This window comes from Phoxinus phoxinus (assembly GCF_949152265.1).
Source record: "Phoxinus phoxinus genome assembly, chromosome: 23".
In the NCBI taxonomy this organism is placed as follows: domain Eukaryota; kingdom Metazoa; phylum Chordata; class Actinopteri; order Cypriniformes; family Leuciscidae; genus Phoxinus; species Phoxinus phoxinus.
Window position 1 is genome coordinate 961728 of NC_136898.1, and position 21172 is coordinate 982899.

General features: G+C 40.1%; 1 long non-coding RNA gene across 1 annotated transcript in view; it reads left to right on the forward strand.

Annotated features, from left to right (window-relative positions):
• The window catches only part of LOC306991637, a 54959-nt gene that overhangs the window by 3380 nt on the left and 30407 nt on the right, over positions 1–21172 (forward strand). The window lies entirely within an intron of this gene.

The window sequence follows — 21172 nt, forward strand, 5'->3', positions numbered from 1 at the left end:
ATTTTAAAGCTTCCTAATGTTGTTTTGGCGTCTCCTACAACAGGTTCACACGCATCCAAGGTCAAAAAACACTTTAATTTTCTCATAACATTCATTGGAGCATCAGCTCTTTTCTGTGATTGGTCTACTCTGCTCTGATTGGTCAGCTGGTATCAGTCTGCTGTGATTGGTCTACTCTGCTCTGATTGGTCAGCTGGTATCAGTCTGCTGTGATTGGTCTACTCTGCTCTGATTGGTCAGCTGGTATCAGTCTGTTGTGATTGGTCTACTCTGCTCTGATTGGTCTGCTGGTATCAGTCTGTTGTGATTGGTCTACTCTGCTCTGATTGGTCAGCTGGTATCAGTCTGTTGTGATTGGTCTACTCTGCTCTGATTGATCAGATGGCCCAGTCTGTTGTGATTGGTCTACTCGGCTCTGATTGGTCAGATGGCCCAGTCTGTTGTGATTGGTCTACTCTGCTCTGATAGGTCAGATGACCCAGTCTGTTGTGATTGATCTACTCTGCTCTGATTGGTCAGATGGCTCAGTCGGTTGTGATTGGTCTACTTTGCTCTGATTGGTCAGCTGGCCCAGTCTGTGTTGATTGGTCTACTCTGCTTTGATTGGTCAGATGGCTCAGTCTGTTGTGATTGGTCTACTCTGCTCTGATTGGTCAGATGACCCAGTCTGTTGTGATTTATCTACTCTGCTCTGATTGGTCAGGCTCTTCCTCAGCACTTGATACACAGTAATATGAATGATGGTGTAGGTTTTTCTGTATCAATACCAGCGCAAGTCTCGTCCTTTTGAAATGCATCAAAATGGATTTGCTTTGTTAGCAGAAAACAGCGTCTTCTCGACATGAACAACACGAACCAAACTCTTCCAGTCTCAGATACACTACAGTGTTTGAGGGCGGAGCTAAGAGACGCTGTTCAGCCAATCAAAACCAGAGGCGGGCATTATGCAAATTAGCTAGTAAGTGAGACTGGAATGGCTGATGACTCGCTTCAGCAGAATCACTTCTTTATTTTAGGGGACAATAACTTTAATTTTCGTGCACTTTGATCTTCAAAGCTTTGCAGACCTTTTTGAGTTGAGAGTAAAGTTGTCACATCCGGTTTGAGCATTAGCTGAGATTGTAAGAGCTTGGCCTGTGTGAATTATGAAACAGAACAGACTGTGCACAAGGATTCGCGAGCATGTGAAATATTTACACTGAACTGAGATTAAATCTGATTCACAAAATTCAGTTGTTTGACAGGATGCAAAAGCGAGCAGGTCCATTTATGAGATGTTTTCATCTGTTGCATACAATCTAAAAAACACTGGTTTGTTACATCTGACCCAGGATCTGGGTAACACAAAAACTACCCAAACACTGGGTTGTTATGTCTGACCCAGGATCTGGGTAACACAAAAACTACCCAAACACTGGGTATTTACGTCTGACCCAGGATCTGGGTAACACAAAAACTACTCAAACACTGGGTTGTTACATCTGACACAGGATCTGGGTAACACAAAAACTACCCAAACACTGGGTTGTTATGTCTGACCCAGGATCTGGGTAACACAAAAACTACCCAAACACTGGGTATTTACGTCTGATCCAGGATCTGGGTTACACAAAAACTACTCAAACACTGGGTTGTTATGTCTGACCCAGGATCTGGGTAACACAAAAACTACCCAAACACTGGGTTGTTATGTCTGACCCAGGATCTGGGTAACACAAAAACTACCCAAACACTGGGTTGTTATGTCTGACCCAGGATCTGGGCAACACAAAAACTACCCAAACACTGGGCCCACGACCAATCTAAATTATCCAGATGGAAATTTATTGCCCATTTTCAATGGGAAAGTGCCCAAGATTGCCCAGCAACATTGCTCAAAAAGTTGCCCTGTGTATCGTCACCTTCAAGGTTCCCCGTCAGCTTGAATATTGCTAATGAAGAATCCGGAAAGTCTCTGTAAACAAACATTCTGCACCTGCTGCCATCTTATATTCTCTTTACAAACTCTTCAGCTCTCTGCATCTGACCCATCCCGTCCTTCAGGGGTCAGGGGTCAGAGGTCAGGCAGGTGTTCGGGGAAGCAGCTAAATTAAGAAAAGATGAGCCGCCTGAGGCTGTGCCACTTCACTTCACATTCATCTGAAAAAGATGCTACAAGAGCAACAGAACGACGAGGTTGCGTGACTCTCATGCTGAACACATTCATTTTAAAGCTTAGTTATCATCTTTATAATACGCTGAGGGGAAAAATGTGTTGCTCAAATGTTCTTCACGTCTCAGGAGACTTAATGGAGATCGTTGAGAGAGTTAATGTATAATGTTAAGAGACTTGGTTTTCCATTTCATCATGTTGCAATCTAAGAGAAACAATTGAAATATATTATCAACGAGATCTCATTTGTGATTGTTCTGTATTTTCCTGTATAATCAAGTAAATGTTAATCAAGGCAGTGGAAAAAATAAATCATGTTTATTGCACGGGACTTTCATTTGCACTAGTGGAATTGTGGGCGGGGCTTCAGGGTCCCACCCAATCAGAATGCAATATAATATAACTTGCATATTAATTTTATTGATGTTCTCAAGAGATTAGTCTTTGCTAAAGCAATATATCAAAATGATAATAAATAAATATAGCCTATTATTGAAATTTCACAGCAGAAGTGTCTAGCTGGTGGCATTTAGAGTCGTCTGATGCACATTGACGGATGAATTATAAGATTAAACTCTCAAACGTGGAGTAAAGCTTTATTGAAGCAGATCTACAGTGGCTGAGTTCATGTTTTGTTATTTTTGCCCTGTGTTTATAATGTTTCTGATGCTTAAAGGACAATTCCGGCGCAAAATGAACTATAGGGGTTAATAACACGTGTTTACCGAGTCGACCGTTCTCTGGGATGTGTTTTCATGATAATCGAATGTAAAGAGTTTTATCTCTAAAAACTGATTAGCTTATAACGCTAGTATATGGGGCATAGAATAAGTAAAAAGAAATCGCTAGTTAATACCGATAACAAGGCTCAAACTAGCCTCACACTAACACGGTAGCATCATGAGGGTCCCTACATGCAAACCGAAGCTTTAAGAACTGTGTAAGTGTACAGACAGTTTAATAAGAAGATACTTTATAAAGACAGTACACGTCGCATATACAGACAGGAGCCATCTTTGGAAAACAGTCTCGACCAGTCGAAAGCCATTTAATGACCATAGCACGCTAGTTGGACTTGTAGCGATGTTGTTAGACTTGTTAGTTGAAAAATGGCTATAGAGAGGAGTATTTTGCTAAATATGATAACTATATTACATATTTATTATATTTTTACCTAGCCTATATCATTAAAATATTATAACGTTGTCATTATAAAAAACGCATTAAATTTAATTTGAGATGTTATTTTTAACCTTTAATAATAATAATAATACAAGCTGACAGGGCTCTGTATGTTTACAGCATTTTGTAAAAAAATCGGGGATTTTTTTTTTTAGGCCATATCGCCCAGCCCTAATTTGACTCCTAATGATGATATCTTGTGACTGGAATATAATTTCAGCATGACATAATTAACATTCATCATGACATAAGCCTTTATAATCCTTATAAAGCTACTGTATCATATTTTTAAAGCCTCTAAATGATGAACATGATCTGATAAACCTGTCGCACTCGATCTCCAGTCCTTCTGTCTCCGATTGAGAGTTTAGACTCTTTTATCAAGTAAAAGTCTTAATTGTACAAAAAGCTCAAGCTTCACGTTTCTTTCTGCTGTCAAATCTGCTCTGATATGATCAAGTAAACGTGAGAATAACTTTGATATTGTTAGTCATCATTTATTATAAAAATCATGAGTATCAAATATGATTATCAGGCTTTTGAGGAAGGTTTATTTGTTCATCTCTCAATCATTATTGCATTGCATTATGTTTCAAAACTACAGATATTAAAACTAAGCATTTCAATATCATCTTACTAAGACTTATTATTTGCAGATATTGATATATGCATTTTATGTAAGTATCTGTTATAAAGATCTCATTGATTTACATGACAAACATCATAATTTCATATAAATATCTGCATCTGCAGCAAAAAATCATGTTTTTGCTCGGTTTGGGCCTCAGAATAAAATCAAGCAGTTTGTTCCTCTATATTCTCACCATATATGAGCCGTAAAGGCCTGATGAATCATATGATACTCAACAAAAAACATACATGCTTTTTATTTTGGTCTCAATGTTCACAAAATTGATTTTTCTGCCAATTATTTCATATGTCAAGGTTAAGTTAGTGAGGAGGTCTTGATGAATTCATACAGTAGTTGCTCGTCTGATAGAAACGAGACGGGTCTGTGATTATCGTCACTCATCACAAAGACAGCTGCGCCGTGTTATTTTATCTCTGTCTTTATTAAGTCATAGGAGTTCTCCGTCTCACTCGTCTTCTCAGATAGTGTGTCGTCCGTCTGCATTAGATGGAGTGAGTGACACCGTAAGCTGACGGATCATCATGAGGTCATTGGTAGCGGACTCGGCTTGTTACGGCTCTGTGAGGCTTTTGGCTCGCGCGCCGTGGGGGAACCGATATATTTCCCCATCGACCGACATTCTGTCGCACTAATGGACGAGCCGCGCGTGACAGATTTCACTTGAGTGGACGCGACTGCTCCGAGTCAGAGTTCATAGGGACAGATGATTTTCTCGCAGGGACAAATCTGGCAACAACTGTAAGGTTACGGTGTCACCGACTCAGTGTGGCTAATGATCGCGCGGCTGCCGAGCTGAACGAGACGACAACCATACGACTGTGACTTGATTATACTTTAAAAGATCTCGATTCAAACACAAACCCAATCTAATTCCTAAATAACATTGATTCTCATGTTTCTATTAAACCGTGACAAGCACGATCACAGCGAACATTCAGATTTGCCATGTATGAAACTTTTCAACCACACATATCATCATTTCTGTCTTACAGTAATTCATATTATCACAAAAGTACTAGGATATTATAGTTCAGATATAAACACTGATGTCTATAGTAGCGATCAAATAGAGTAAATCACCTTATGAAAGTAACTTGACACTTCAAATAAATATTGTATCCATTACATTGTTACACCAGTAGGTGGCGACACGTGACTGTTAAAAAATAAATTGTGACCCGATCTGGCGAAATGAGTCGGAAGATTATGTGGAAAAACAATGAAATAATATTTTTTAAAAAATGTTTTGCTAATTTAAAAAAACAGATATTAAAACATAATCTCCCAAAGTTTCGTAGTCCAGATAATTGAGTAAAGGTATTTAAATGACTATTAAAGTTCACAAAGTTATCCTAAATTCTCTGGAAATGAACATAGTTTTTCTCAACTCCTCTTGTCACCTCTGAGCATGTCTCGGGTATCCCCTGAAGCGTCACGATCTCTGCTCTCCAAATATGGTGTTGTATAGAACCAATCAAAAAGCTTAGAAATGTACACAAACGCTGATCAATGGGAAGCCCCGCTTCGACTGACCGGCACGCGATTGGTCCAGCCATCCTCCTGTCAGACTCGCAGCGCTCTGTGTAAACAAGCTCAAGATCTCCTCAGAAAGATTCAATATTATTCATTTGAGAAATGTTGTGTTATATATTAATGTCTTTGGTCAAATTAAGCTGTAAAATAAATAGTTTATTTAGTTAAATAGTTTATTTAGTTTATTATATTTTGAAAGATATCAACAAAAAACGGGCAAAAAACCTTAAAAGCGATTTTCTCAGGTTTTCAATTGGAAAAAGAGGGCAGACGACCATAATCCATATGTGTATATCTTTACAACCATTCAAGGTATGTATTTGACTAGGATATCATTTGAAAGCGTATGGTCTCCTCTTTCCATTAATAGCCTACCAAAATCTCAATTTTGAAATTTGTGTCACTGTGATTCATTTTGCTGGATCAGGTCACAATTGATCAGTGAATCATTCATTAAAGAGATTCTCTTCACATAGTTGGTGATGATCTGATTGAGAAAAGCTATAAAGTTTAGTCAATATATAACTATATAACATAAGTTGCATTGCATTTTAGTTTGCAACAATGCATGAGATCAAGCTGTTTTCCAGTACAAACATCTAAACATTCTTAAGTCAAGATATATGAAGGCCTACTGGAGAAGCAAAATGACTGAAGATATAAGTCTTGTTTTCTGATAAATGTTTTATCCAGTACTTCTGTGATAATATTAATTGTTGTAAGACAGAAATAATCATACTGTGTGGCTGTAAAGTTTCATATCTATACATGACAACTGCTCTCGGATCTGAATGTTCGCTGTGAACAGTGTCGTTTAGAAACTAGATTGAGTTAAAATAAGCTAAAAAGCAGATTGCTAAAAGCTAAAAACCCTAACCCATATTTTCGGATTGTTCTTGTTTTAAGCACAAACTCACTTAATTTTCATGCATTTTCAAGAACACAAGACTTCAGTCATTTTGCTTCTTCAGTAAATTATCAACGTTTAGATATTTGTGCTGGAAAACAAGACAAACTGAGCAAGAAATAATTTCTTTGCAGTGTTTGTGTAGTTAGAAGCATCCAATTGTCACTCTCGAGGACTTTATATGGTGTATTTAACGTGAATGAAAACAAGCCTGTGAGTGATAGACATACAGAGCAATTTATGAGTTTTTGTCCAATGGATTTTTTTGTTAGAAAGATAAATAATCAGTGTTTAGTTGCCTTAATGATCACCATAAATATTCCAGAGATTCTGGTCAATCAGTAAATCTCCCAGTGTTGAATTAACAATATTAACAATAATTCAGTGTGGATTATATAAACACTGGCAGTCTTAATTCATCAATCAGGGTTTTACTGCGTTTACTGTCTCAGACTTTACTAGAGAAAGGTAAGATCATTTACTTTGTATTCAAACTATTTGACGTCCGACATCTCCTCTGAGTTTTAATATCAAGCAATCAGTTGCAATTCTAAAAAGTCTCCAAATTAAATCTAGTTTGGCTGTAGCTCCGCCCCTTTCCCCGCCCCCCAATCTAAAACCGCGCCGTTATTCTAATGCGTTCCGAGTGACTTTGTGTCCTGAAGCTAAAATACAAATTTTCCGGTGAAATTCCAAAGGCAATCACATTTTCTGTCTCGGTAAGCAGCGAGTGTAGCTCGGGGTCGTCGATGGAGGTTGTTCCTCTTCCACAGGCGCTTTACATGAACCCCGAGGCTTACCTGTGTAATTAACTTTTTTCCCCGTATCAGTCCGCAGTGGATTGTTTCCTTGCGCTCGATTCCCAGCGGACCCGGTATACAGTGTAGCGACTCCTCTGTTCTCCTCCTCTCATCTGCTAAACGCCTCCTGCTCTAGATTATGATTAGACGAGGCTCTTTTGAGGACTTCAGTGTTTGCGTTTCCGTTCAGTAGCCAGTGCTGATCAGGGAATATATACATGCTAATTAATATTTTTAATACGGACACATTAAGTTGATCAAAAGTGACAGTAAAGACATTTTATGATGTCTATTTCAAATAAATGCTGTTCTTTTGAACTTTCTATTCATCAGAGAATCATGAGAAATAAAATGCATCATGGTTTCAACACAAATATGACTGTTTTCAACATTGATAATAATCATAAATGTTAATTGAGCATCAGATCATCATATTATACTGATTTCTGAAGCATCATGTGACACTGAAGACTGGAGTAATGATGCTGAACATTCAGCTTTGATCACAGAAATAAATTACACTTTACTGTATATTCACATAGAAAACAGATGATTTACATTTGAATTATATTTTACTGTTTTAACTATATTTGCTTTGTTTTTTTCCTTCATGTCTTAAAATATCTTGAATGTAACTCGACACCCTTGCCTCATTTAGTATGCGCGGTTCTATGAATATGCAAATGAGCCCCGCCTCCACTCACTCACTCACTCAGAGATCCACTGGTTGACGACCACACGTTGATCTGATTGGTCAAGGTAGTGTGTGACGTCAGAAACACCAGCGATTTCAAACCGTGTTTTTGAGACTGTCTTTGGTTCACTGCAGTTTTAAGCAGAAAATACTCAGCAATGCTGTCCACTTATGAACTTACACATGGTTTGTCTTAAAGCAGATTAAAAACACCACATACACACATAAACAACATTAGAAACTGGATTTTACACAGGGTGACTTCATACGTCTAAACTTTGCTTCTTGTACTCATTTTACAACGTTCAGAGAACATTCCCATGATATTTGCAAAATGATCAAATGCCCTTAATGTTCATAGAAAACACTCAGAAATAAAGTTTTTTTATAACTTAACGGGAACCTTCTTAGGAGCTCGTCTAATTGCTGGTCTGATTCCAGCATTAAACAGCCTTTATAATCACAATCTGTTCCGTGTCTTTAGTGCGTCCGCATTGTGCTGCTGTAGATAAACTAATGCCACAGCAGTTAAAAGTGCAGACAGTTCAGAAATCATTTTGCCAGTGGGGTAAAACTGAAGCACTTATGAGCCGTCTGTGTGAAACGATAACATTGATTAAAGTACGAGAACAGACAGTTTGTGTTGCTGAGACATCAGTGCTTCTGCATCTGCGGATCTGTGACGGTTACAGCGAATCAATGAACGCATGAGTATCTGCGGCGAATGGATCTGAAGCTCGGCATCTGTGCGTCGACCTTCCGTGTCAGAGAAGAGTAGTTAGTTTGACGGAGGTGTTGGTTAGCGGCTCTCGCGGGACGGGAGGCTTAATTACCGTAATCTTGCGTTGAAGAGGAGCGCTGCTCTTGATCTGTGCGGTAATGATCTGCCGTGATTACAGGATCTCGTCTGCTCTCATAATCAATGTCTTAATTCCATTATGAAGTAATAAAAGTCATGAAACCCTTATGCATATTAATTTTAGAAATGCGTGCTCATTAACTATACACACAAACAATAGTTAACTAGGCATTAAGCCACGTCGTGATTGGATATGACACTTTTCAACCACACAGTCTCATTATTTCTGTCTTACAATAATTCATATTGTCACAAAAGTACTGGGATATTATAGTTTAGATATAAACACTGATGTCTATGGTAGCGATCAAATAGAGTAAATCACTTTTTGAAAGTAACTTGACACTTCAAATAAAGATTGTGTCAATTACATTTGTAACACCAGTAGGTGGCGACACGTGACTGTTAAAAATTTATTTGTAATTTAAAGGGATACTTCACCTCTGGAAAGATGAATGTGTGTTTAAAATGAGTCATTTATGTAGTAGAAATGTGAAATTATTTTTTAATTTGGAGCCTTCTAGACTGAGAAAAGCCAGAAAAATTTTTTTTGCCTCATGTGGATGAAAGACAACAACTCCCAGAATGCACTTGGTTCGCTGCCCTACGAGGCCACTCCCAATCCACGCCTCCCGGTAAGAGCGCAGTTACACAACAAGGCTAGGCTACTAGCGAGTCTTCGTGACGAGTCTGCCCGGGATTGGCCCAAAATGTCCGGGATTCGGCTTTTGCGTTCTACAGTCGCCGTCATGTTTACGGCGGCGAGCGTGACGAGACTGACGGCCGCGGGAGAACGGCGCGAGACTGACGGCCGCGGGAGAACGGCGCGCGACTGACGGCCGCGGGAGAACGGCGCGAGACTGACGGCCGCGGGAGAACGGCGCGAGACTGACGGCCGCGGGAGAGCGGCGCGAGACTGACGGCCGCGGGAGAACGGCGCGAGACTGACGGCCGCGGGAGAACGGCGCGAGACTGACGGCCGCGGGAGAACGGCGCGAGACTGACGGCCGCGGGAGAACGGCGCGAGACTGACGGCCGCGGGAGAACGGCGCGAGACTGACGGCCGCGGGAGAGCGGCGCGAGACTGACGGCCGCGGGAGAACGGCGCGAGACTGACGGCCGCGGGAGAACGGCGCGAGACTGACGGCCGCGGGAGAACGGCGCGAGACTGACGGCCGCGGGAGAACGGCGCGAGACTGACGGCCGCGGGAGAACGGCGCGAGACTGACGGCCGCGGGAGAACGGCGCGAGACTGACGGCCGCGGGAGAACGGCGCGAGGCCGGTGGCGGGATCACTGATGAGCGGCGCCTGTGAGACGCACCGGTCTCGTATCTCTCACGGAGGAGCGGGAATTTTCTTAGCAATGTTAAAACGCACATCAACCGATCACTTGTTTAGCGTTCATGTAAACACTACAGTCAGATTCACCGATCGGGATAAGTTCAGTTAGATTGAAACCAAAGGTGAGCATGTAAACAATGAATGGCGACCGCAGAAAGCAAAAGCCGAATCCCGGACATTTTGGGTGATCTCGACGGCCGGACCGGGAAAAAGAGGATGGTCACCGCTACTACTCAGCTTTCTCCACAGAACAAGAGCCTGTTAGCTTAGCTTCCGAATAAAAGATGGCTGACACTATTACATTCTGTGAGTGTGAGGTGGGCTGAAGACATGCGGATCTAGCGCCTCCTACTGACTGTAGTCTCTCGCCTCTGGCCAAAAAATCCTCAGATGATGCAAAATGAAGATTTTTGCGTCATCTGAGGATTTTTTCCAGATAAAAAATACATAAATGTCTCGTCTCAGCGGGACATGGGGGAGGGAAGCACGGTCATTCGAAAATACTGCAGGTTTTCTACTGATATAAAGCTTAATGCTAAATCCTGAAGTATCCCTTTAGTCATTCATTAAAGAGATTCGTTCAAAAACACTTGATTCATCCAGTAAGGAAAAAAGTGAAGTCGTTATGAGTGAGTCATTGAATCATTAATTCAAACCTGATTTTCTTTAAATAATTAAAATTAAGAAACTTTTAAGAACGATTCGAACCATATGAACGAACTGATCGGAGCTTCGAGAGACTGTTGGTGGTTTGTAGATGATTTTTATAGGTCAGATGAGACTGAGAAACGGTAAATGTTTGTGGTCCGTTCAGGTTTCTGTCACACTGCTCTGAAAAAATACACATTAAATGTCTTCTTTATCTAGTAGAGCAGATTTAAGCTCTTATAAAGTCACATTTATTTCTCTAGGCCTAGAGCTCTACAGTGTTATACCGAATATTAAGTGTCTTTTAAACCTCAACTGAGCAAACCAGAGACGACAGTGGCCTTGTTTTATCATACAACAGAAACAGATGAAGCGTTAATATTGATATTGATGGTGTTGAAAGAGCTGATTTCAGTTTGTCCACCTGTGTCTCTGAATAAGTTAATAATAATAATAATTGTATCCCTTAAATCTATTCTTTGATCACCAAAATTACATATAAAAAAAAAATGTCTTCATGCCTTAAAATATCTTGAATGTAACTCGACACCCTTGCCTCATTTACTATGCGCGGTTCTATGAATATGCAAATGAGCCCCGCCTCCACTCACCCACTCACTCACTCAGAGATCCACTGGTTGACGATCACACGTTGATCTGATTGGTCAAGGTAGTGTGTGACGTCAGAAACACCAGCGATTTCAAACCGTGTTTTTGAGACTGTCTTTGGTTCACTGCAGTTTTAAGCAGAAAATACTCAGCAATGCTGTCGACTTATGAATTTGCACATTAATAACATCACATAGACATATAAACAACATTAAAAAGCTTGATTTTCACCACAGGGGGACTTTAAATGAGGCTGATTTGTAGCCAGATGCTTCTGATGTGGGTCACGTTCTTCAGTCCTTCTCCTGAGGAGAGTCTCAGACTGAAGTTTGATTAGTAGAAGGCGTGTGATTGGTCAGTTCTGGATGATGGGAGGAGCCTGACGACGGGCATCTACATGACCTCTGGCAGCTTCTGTCGTGTTATTGGCATATTTTGGCTTCAGGTTGTAATTATTTGTGAAATTTACTAGCAATTTCCATGTGAAATGCACAATTTCTTCCCCCGGTGTCATTCACGCTGCAAAGTTCTGCATCAGAAGGGCGTTGAATGCATATAAATGCACCTATAAACTTTACAGACTACTACTTTGACATGGTTTTTAATCAATCCTGAGTTCGGATGAGTTCAGAGCTGTTGATAAGACATGTTTTGATGGGACAAATGAATCCGTTTCGCTTCCATCAACGTCTCTTAAGGCGTCCGTCTACAATGCGCCGTTGTTTCTCAGACCCTTTTAATCTAATTGGACATTAAACTGCTGTCATTATGCTGGTTGTTTATGGTGCCTTTACCTTTTCATCACGGAAAACATTTCTACATCAGCAACCTAATTAAATAAAATGTATCAGACGAGAGGGCTGATGCACGGCGAAACGTGTCACTCGATAAATCTCCCTTATGATGCTTCCACACAACGCATCATTTATGCTGTTTATAGGCCTCAGGAAAAGGTGTGTGTGATGGATGGATGGTGGAGGAGGTTCTTCGCATTAGTTGGCACAGGTTGGCGTTGTTCACGTAACTGAGCTCTAGTTTTATTCAAGCGTGTCATTTTACACGTTTAATGACTCAAAATGAAATATCGTTGGTCTCGTCTGATCTCGCTATAATCCTTCATGCTGCTCTCTAATGCAATTAGGGTTTTAATTATTTATTTATTTTGTGGCTTTATAGTTTTTTTAGGGTATTAAATCGAGTTACATTCAAGCTATTTTAAGGAAAAAACTTGTCATTTTGGTGATCAAAGATGAGTTTTAAGGGATAAAACCATTAAATGGACACTTCACCCATTTGCATTAAGCTTTGTATCGTTAGAAACCCAGTCATATTTTTGAATGGTCATGCATTATTCCCTCATTTTCCCCTGAGAAGGGAGTAATAAGGATTTTAGTGTTGCAGTTCCTGCTTATAATGATGTAAAAATTGTCATTTTGCGTCATTCTAAGCAGGAAGTCAAATATCTTTGTAGAGAGGTTGAGACTACAAACACTCGTTCCTCGTTTATCCAGGGGGAGGGACCCACTCACGCTACAGACCTATCACAGATCAGTGGGTGGGACTTCACTTTCTGAAACTAAAAGCAATATCCTCCATCTTGTTTGGAAGCTAAAGCTGCGTTTCCACCGAAATTACCCGGAACAATTTGTCCCAGGAACTTTTTTTGCCCCAGACCGGTTGCTTTCTGCGTTTACACCGCGGTCTAAAGTACCGGGAAGATTATAACTGCGCGCGACGGCTCCTCCCAGTCTGTGACGGACAGTAATCAGTTTTGAGCGCCACATTTATAATAAGTATGGAGGAGATTCAAACTGTGCTGAGGTTGTTTGTGATGTATTGGTTTACTAATGAGGTAATTAATAAAACGGCAGAAAAGAGACGAGCGCTGATACTAAAGCGAGTTCAGAAAGCTCGTAATGCTATAAAATTAGACGATGCGGACATTGACCGTGAGATGGCTGGACGAACGCGCAGAAAATTTCCTGTTACACAAATACGCTTAATAAAGCCTGCACCTCGTCGTCGGTCCAGCTGTGTGTGTTTTAAAAAAAATAATAATTCCATATTTGCAGACGACTCTTACTGCATGAAGCCGAACCGCAATAGATTTTTAAAAATGGCGGTTAAAATAGAATGCTGCGTGGAGTCATCCAATCAAAATGCGGCGTGAACACAACCAATCAGCATGTTCAGCGCACAAGTCCCGCCCCCGAAAGTTCCTGAACTTTGAAAAAGTACCACTTCGCCAGCAGGGACTTTCGGAGGGGGAAATATTTACCCGGAACTTCATTTAGACCCTGCGGTGTAAACACACCGAGTACCAGCCCACAGTCCCTAGTTCCTGGGGAAAGTTCCCGCGGTGGAAACGTGGCTTAAGCTAACAGGCGCTGTGAGCCAGATGTGAAGTTACAACAATGGTGGAAGGTACTCAATATGATATGGAAGAAGAGCAATATAGCGTTAGCGAAGAGCAGCCGAGGCTGATGGAGGAACAGGAGGCGCCGGCGGCAGAAGACCTGCCTGTCGCGGACGAGAAGCGCGGACTGGGGTGGACCGGCTCGAGCTGGGGCGGACTGGTGGTGCCGGTGCGCATACGGACACAGAGATAGAGTCGTCTGCTGCAAAGAATTTCAACGATGCCAATTTCTCCTGGACGAAATCTCTGAATCAGACGAGGATTGTGTTGTGAACCATCATAGTCCCGCACCGCATATGTTCTGACTGAACATCCCGGTACCATGCAATAACTCACCATTTCAAAAGAAATACAAAGGAGGAGTAATTCACTAATGAGTTTGCCAACTAACTTTAATGTTTGTGTGAAATTAAGTTCAAGCTCTGGTGGTTAGCTAGCTTTGTAGACGGAAGAGTTATTCTCTGATTGGCGGATACCTCACACGCGCCGTTCTGGATTAGTGGGAGTGGCTTGCGGAGCTTTGCAATGTGGTGCATTGTGGGAGTTGTTGTCTTTCATACAAACATGCCCTAATGTTACTTTCTGTCTTTTCTCGGTCAAGAAGGCACTAAATTCGAAAATTATTTTACATTTCGACTACATATATGACCCACTTTCAATAAAGATTAATGTTCCCACGGGTGAAATGCTCCTTTAACTACAGTGGGACTTTAACATTCACATATCCAGGAAAACACTTAAAAACTGGATGTTTTGAACGACAAGTTTTCATAACTTTATGGGGAAACTAAATTTTTTGTTTGGGAAACTCATATTATTTAGTTCACTCACCTTAACTAAGATCTATGAAAGTTTAATATTGTGAATTTTACTTTGAAAAAAAAAATTACATTTGAGTGTTGCAATATTCAATAACCAGTCGGAAAAACTGAACTTAGCAGGTGGGAATTTAATTATGCATGTTCAAATTGGAATTTCTCACACTATGAATGGTGGAATATAGACTGAAACGATGACTCAACGCTGCAGGGAGATAATATATGTAATATACGGCTCCTGTCTTTTGAGGTTAACAAATTATATATACATGTGCGTGTGTGTGGGATGGTGTCGGTGCTCCAGAGAGTCTGCGACGGGTTTCTGTCTTGAGGGGAAAACGCAGCATTAGCAGGCATTGTCTAAAGGTGCTGCGGAAAAAAGGTGATTTTCTTTCCTCTGGCCGGAGGCTCTTGAGAGATTCCCTTCATGCCTTTATGCACGGAGCGCCAGTGTGTCCCTCTTCATGGGTGTTTAAGCAAGCACTTTAAATGGAAATGCACTTGACATTTTAGGAGGAGATGCAATCATCAGACATTAGAATGCAGCTGACATCACTCGAAATGAGTGAATTCTTCCTCTCTTTCTCTCTCTTGTCTTCTCTGTGAAGCTGACTGAAGATAACACTCGCAAATTTATGGAGCACAGATGCTGCGTTTTCTCAAAATAGGGCATATTGTATTAAATGTGTGTGTGTGTGTGTGTGTGTGTGTGTGTGTGTGTGTGTGTGTGTGTGTGTGTGTGTGTGTGTGTGTGTGTGTGTGTGTGTGTGTGTGTGTGTGTGTGTGTGTGTGTGTGTGTGTGTGTGTGTGTGTGTGTGTGTGACTGAGAGAACAAGTGTTCCAAATCAAATCTGTGCTTATTGCTGCTGTGGATAAACTTGTATTCCTCTGTATTTAAGAGCCAAACAGACTGTGATGATGTAAATCTGCTTCATCACGAGGAGCTTCCAGTTGTCTGCAGGCGAAACACATGAAACCTGCCGGTCATACGGACACAAACAATTGAAACTTCATTATGATAATTATATACTGACATAAAGCATTTAGAAATTTTCAATTTAATTTTCCACAAATAATTACAAACAAACAGCAAGTTGAATTAAACATAATTTTAAAGTATGAGACTGAGATTTTGTCTTGTAAAACATACTCTAATATTTTTTTATATCTAATTAAAGTCCCCCTGTAGTCAATTCAATCCCTTAAAACTCATTTTTGACACCAAAATGACATTTAAAAGTTTTTCCCTTGAAAAAAATGTGTTCGTGCCTTAAAATATCTTGAATGTAACTCGACACCCTTGCCTCATTTAGTATGCGCGGTGCTATGAATATGCAAATGAGCCCCGCCTCCACTCACTCACTCAGAGATCCACTGGTGGACGATCACACGTTGATCTGATTGGTTACAAGGTAGTGTGTGACGTCAGAAACACCAGCGATTGTTTTTGAGACTGTCTTTGGTTCACTGCAGTTTTAAGCAGAAAATACTCAGCAATGCTGTCGACTTATGAACTTACACATGGTGTGTGTTAAAGCAGATTAATAACACCACATACACACATACACTACATTGAATGCATGATATGTAAGATGCACAAGTTAGTTTGTGATCAACGAATACGTCCCGGGAAAGCAGAGGAACAGAACGATTTTACTGTCGGTCTTTCTCTCGCTCTTTTTCTGCCTGGTTGCATGTGGCTTGTTTTTGCAGGCCTCCTCGAGGGAAGCACCCCCTTATTACTGCAATTACGATCTGTACACATTTCATTAAACTAATATGTGTGTGTCTGGGCCGCTGAGCATGTGTGAACAGATCTCCCAGCTGGAACCCGTCCTCTGCCCGCAGCTTAACCTAAATAACAGGTGGCGGAGCTTCATCTCGATGCGATCACATGCACTCGCTCTCAGATTCCTCCATTTCTTTCCCCTTTGAATCTGTAGTGTCTTTCATTGTGGGAATCGTTCATTAGTGCTTCATTCACTGAAGAAGTCGTCTCCAGGGTCAAGAGCGTCATCCTCTCACACACAGACGCTCTCGGGCCTCGCTCAGACTGTCAGTCCAAATCCCATTTTTATGCAAATCAGATTTAGACAGTGTGAATGGTTTCAAATCCGTTTCAAGCTGCATTGAATATAGACTTTTGTAGGATAGGACATGCTTATTTGGCTCACGATAAGAATTTATTGAGTCCACATGTCATGCAATCTAGAAACTTCTGACCACAGGTCGAGATCTGTCGTTGCAAACACACGACTCTGCGATGCTGTTTGTGAATGATCGTGGGAACGATGGTTTCTGCACTCGTTGACACAGACTCGTCGAACTGCTGATAACGACTGAACTTGCGAACATAGATGGCTAACAATGCTTTTGGGAAACACAGTCCAGATCGGATTTTGCATGGTTTATGTGACTTTCTCACGCCACGTTAAACGTAAACGTCAGACGTTGATGTTTATAAAATGTGTTGAAACTCGCTGCCGAAACAATGCTGTGTTGTTGCAAAGTGCCGGACGAGCAGAAAATGACAATATGATATAACAGAGATTTATTTTTTAAACCGGAGGCCGTAAATACCAGCGCGACGGCATTGTAAAATTAAAATAAGACAACATCTCTATTGCAAACCCCTCCATGTTGCGGTTGTTGTTGTTTTTGGCGTATTCCTACTAGAGATGTGACGGTGATAATATTCTCCCACTGATTAATCGACTTGTGACGACACCGGTAATATCGTTTCATCGGGGGGGGGGAGCGATGTAAAAAAAAAAAAAAATCGAAATATGAATAAAACTAAATAAAAAATGTAAATAATACTCCAGGTCTCCGCACCAGTCACGTAACTGAAAACTATGAAAGCCGTGTGACCGGCCAACCGAAAAAAGAAAGGAAAAAAATTAATTATCATTAATAAAGTTTCATTAATAAAGTTTGACTACTCGCAGAATTCTCGCATGCGCTTAGAGCTCGTGTGAATTGCACGTATAAAATGAAGTTAACGAACAACCTCAATCCATCAACGGCGCATAGGGCGATGAATTTCACTGCGCTTCATGATGAGTTTTTCTTTTGCGTGAAGAAGCCGTTCGCCGGAGATGTGTTAAAAGATCGGAGTGCGTTCATGATTATTAGGCTAGCGGTATAATAATCCTCCTGGCGCCGGGTCTGAGTGAGTCATTTACTCTCTTACCTTTGTTCTTTGATTAACATTAATGACACTTTAAGAGCCGCTGCTGACAGAGACGCGATCTGACACGCGTCACATTTTCTCACAAATTTCAATTTTAGACTTTATTTAAATCATGTAATGCTGCTCTTATGAGGACACTTTGGCATAATTTGGAAAACGGAAAACGGAAGAGCTGCACGGACACACACATCGGATCTGAATACACAGTGTGGACATCAATCATTTTAGATCAGATTCCAATCAGACACACAAATAATGGGATTTGGACTGACAGTCTGAACCAGGCCTCAGATTCCACCAGTTCTTTGCCTTTTGAATCTCATTGCAGTGTCTTTTCATCGTGGGAATCGTTCATTAGTGCTTCATTCACTGCAGAAGTCGTCTCCGGGGTCGAGGGCGTTCGATTATTAGCTGCGCTCGGCGGCTGTTACCGCTTTATTTATGCGGCTGCTTTTATTTGGGGTTTGCAGCCTGCTGTGTGTTTAATTAAATGTGTCCCAAATATTGGAGGAAAAGGACCGTAAATGATCAGCCGTAAGTGAGCATTACTGCAATAAAACATAATCACCTATGAGATTAAACGATGAAAATGTCAAGTCTGGAAAATGAAGGAGCTCAAAACCCACAGGAAAGTTGACTTCAGAAATATCACCTGTTTCCTTAATTTAGCACAACGATGAAATGAAGAGCAAATGGAGACGTTTTCTGAAACTTATCGGCCGCACGAGTCTCAACTAGATCTCAACAGTGTCTCATATTGCAAATGTTTGCAATATGAACTCAATTATTTCTCATCAAATGATCTGATCTGCCCCACATGCATTTTATAGCTCTATTTTTTCTATTATTTTCACTATACAAATCATTGCGCTTATAATTATGACAATATAGGTTACATTTAAATAACACTTTACAATAAGGTTCATTAGTTAACATGAACTAAGAATGAACAATACTTCTTCAGCATTTATTAGTCTTAGTTAATATTAATTTCAACATTCACTAATACACTATTAAAATGAAATGATTTTTTATTAACAAAGATTAATAAACACTGTAACAAATGTATTGCTCATTGTTAGTTAATGTTAATTCAATTGTTAGTTCAATAATGTTAACAATTGAACCTTATGTTACCTTTAAATAATATAAGAAATACCAGTTTGCAACATCGAGCTGTTTTGTACAGCTATGGTTAATGATACCTCGCATATTGAAGTTACAAATGACATTAGAAATAAGAAATAAGGTGTATATTTCAATTGTACTGTATGACAACTTTATGTATTCATTTCTGAACTGTGAGTGAAACATCAGGGGAAAAGTTGTGGAACATAAAGATCTCCATTTAAATCAAATGAACTATGAAAGATGTGGAAGCGCGCCTGCGTCGATACTTTAAATCACAGACTAGACCGTGAAATACTCGCGTCACAAACTGAAGAACTCTGAAGCGTCACTCATTCCCCTTCATTTCAAACCTCCTCCGAGGATGAGAGCGTCTCTTCACTGTCTGTCTGAACACTTTCCCTGGGAAATTAATTCCATTAAACAAGTTTCACCTCAGAAATTTCCATTAATATGTCCAGCATGAGGAGAGAGAGAGACTGAGAAAATAAGCTTTTTTTCAGCCCGCTGGTCTTAACTGGCCACAGAGCTATTCTGGGCACAACTCGCCTGGTCAGACTGGGAACCCAGCTTAAACCAATCATGACCAGCACACTGACTTCAGTTGGTTTAATCCGTTTCAATTACAGTAATGTTGTATGAGGTCATGGTTGATAAAGTCACAAGTCACATTTCTATCCAGTGTTACAAGTAACGCGAGTTAAATAATCAGATTACATTTTTCAAGTTACAAGTTGCTAGTTACTTTTAAATTTACAACAGAATATGAGTTACTTTTTCAAATAAGAATGACAGCACTGCCAGGTTTGTTTGAGTGGCGCCCTCTACTGTACAGGTGTGCATCTGCCTTTCCTTCAGCCTGAGGCGTATTCATTTCACTTTTGGTGTGAAAGGGCCTTCATGTTAGCCAAAAATGTAACTTTTTTGTTATTATAAAAACAAACAAGCCCAGCCCAGGTAAGAAAAAGTAACACAAAAGTAACATAACACATTACTTTCCATAAAAGGTAACAACGTAATGCAATTACTTACTTTTTTAAGGAGTAACGAAAAAGTAACATACCATTATTTTCCATAAAAAGTAACTAAGTAATGTACCTAGTTACTTTTTTTTAAAGAGTAATAAAAAGAAACAACATTATTTTTCATAAAAAGTAACTAAGTAACGCAATTAGTTACTTTTAGGGACTAACGTAAAAGTAACTGAAGTGACAAATAACCATCTTGTAAGTAACAGTTACTTTTTAGGAAGTAATGGAAAAAGTAACGTAACAATATTTTCTACAAAAAGTAACTAAGTAACGTAATCAGTTATTTTTTTTAAAGAGTAATGAAAAAGAAACAACATTATTTTTCATAAAAAGTAACTATATAACGCAATTAGTTATTTTTAGGGACTAACGCAAAAGTAACTGAAGTGACAAATAACCATCTTGTAAGTAACAGTTACTTTTTAGGAAGTAATGGAAAAAGTAACGTAACAATATTGTCCATAAAAAGTAACGCAATTAGTTACTTTTTAAAGGGAGTAACGCAATATGCATTACTTTTAAAACTTTCCCCAACACAGTTTGTTTCTATAGTGCTTTATACAATAAATAGTTTCAAAGCAGCTTAATAAAAATAAAAAAAAAGGAAATAAACAGTGTTAATGTTTTAAAATTAATCAATTATGAATATAAATTTAATTCAGCGATAAAGCAGCTCTACAGAAGACAACAGTGCCATTGTTCACTCCAATTCAGTTCAATAACAGTGCCGATGTTGCAAAGATTCAGGATAAGTTTAGTTCTCATCAGTGTTCAGTGAAGTTAGATCGATAATAGGCTACTGAATATTAATCGCCTTTTAACCCCCAGCATCTTGAGTTGTGCGTGACCATGTTTCGTCTGTGTCTTGATGTCATATTAGTGCTATAAATGTTTCAGGAACTAAGTTAGAGACGGCATTTTTATCTGTCATTCTCAGAGATGAGTGTGTCTTGTTATTTGTTGCGCTGGAGAGCAGAGGAGACTGACTCGATCTCGAACTCAGATGTTGAGTGCCGTAATCGGCACGAATCCAAGCGCTCCTCGGTGACCCATCTTTCCAAGTCTCCGTATTGTTTGGCATGATGTGTTGTCATAGCAACAGGCAGACAAAAGGAGCGCATGCAGGAAAAAGGGCTCTCCGTACTCGCTGTGATTCCTCTATCTAATGGAGCTAATGTATAAGCAGAAGGTAAAAGCATTCTTCCAGC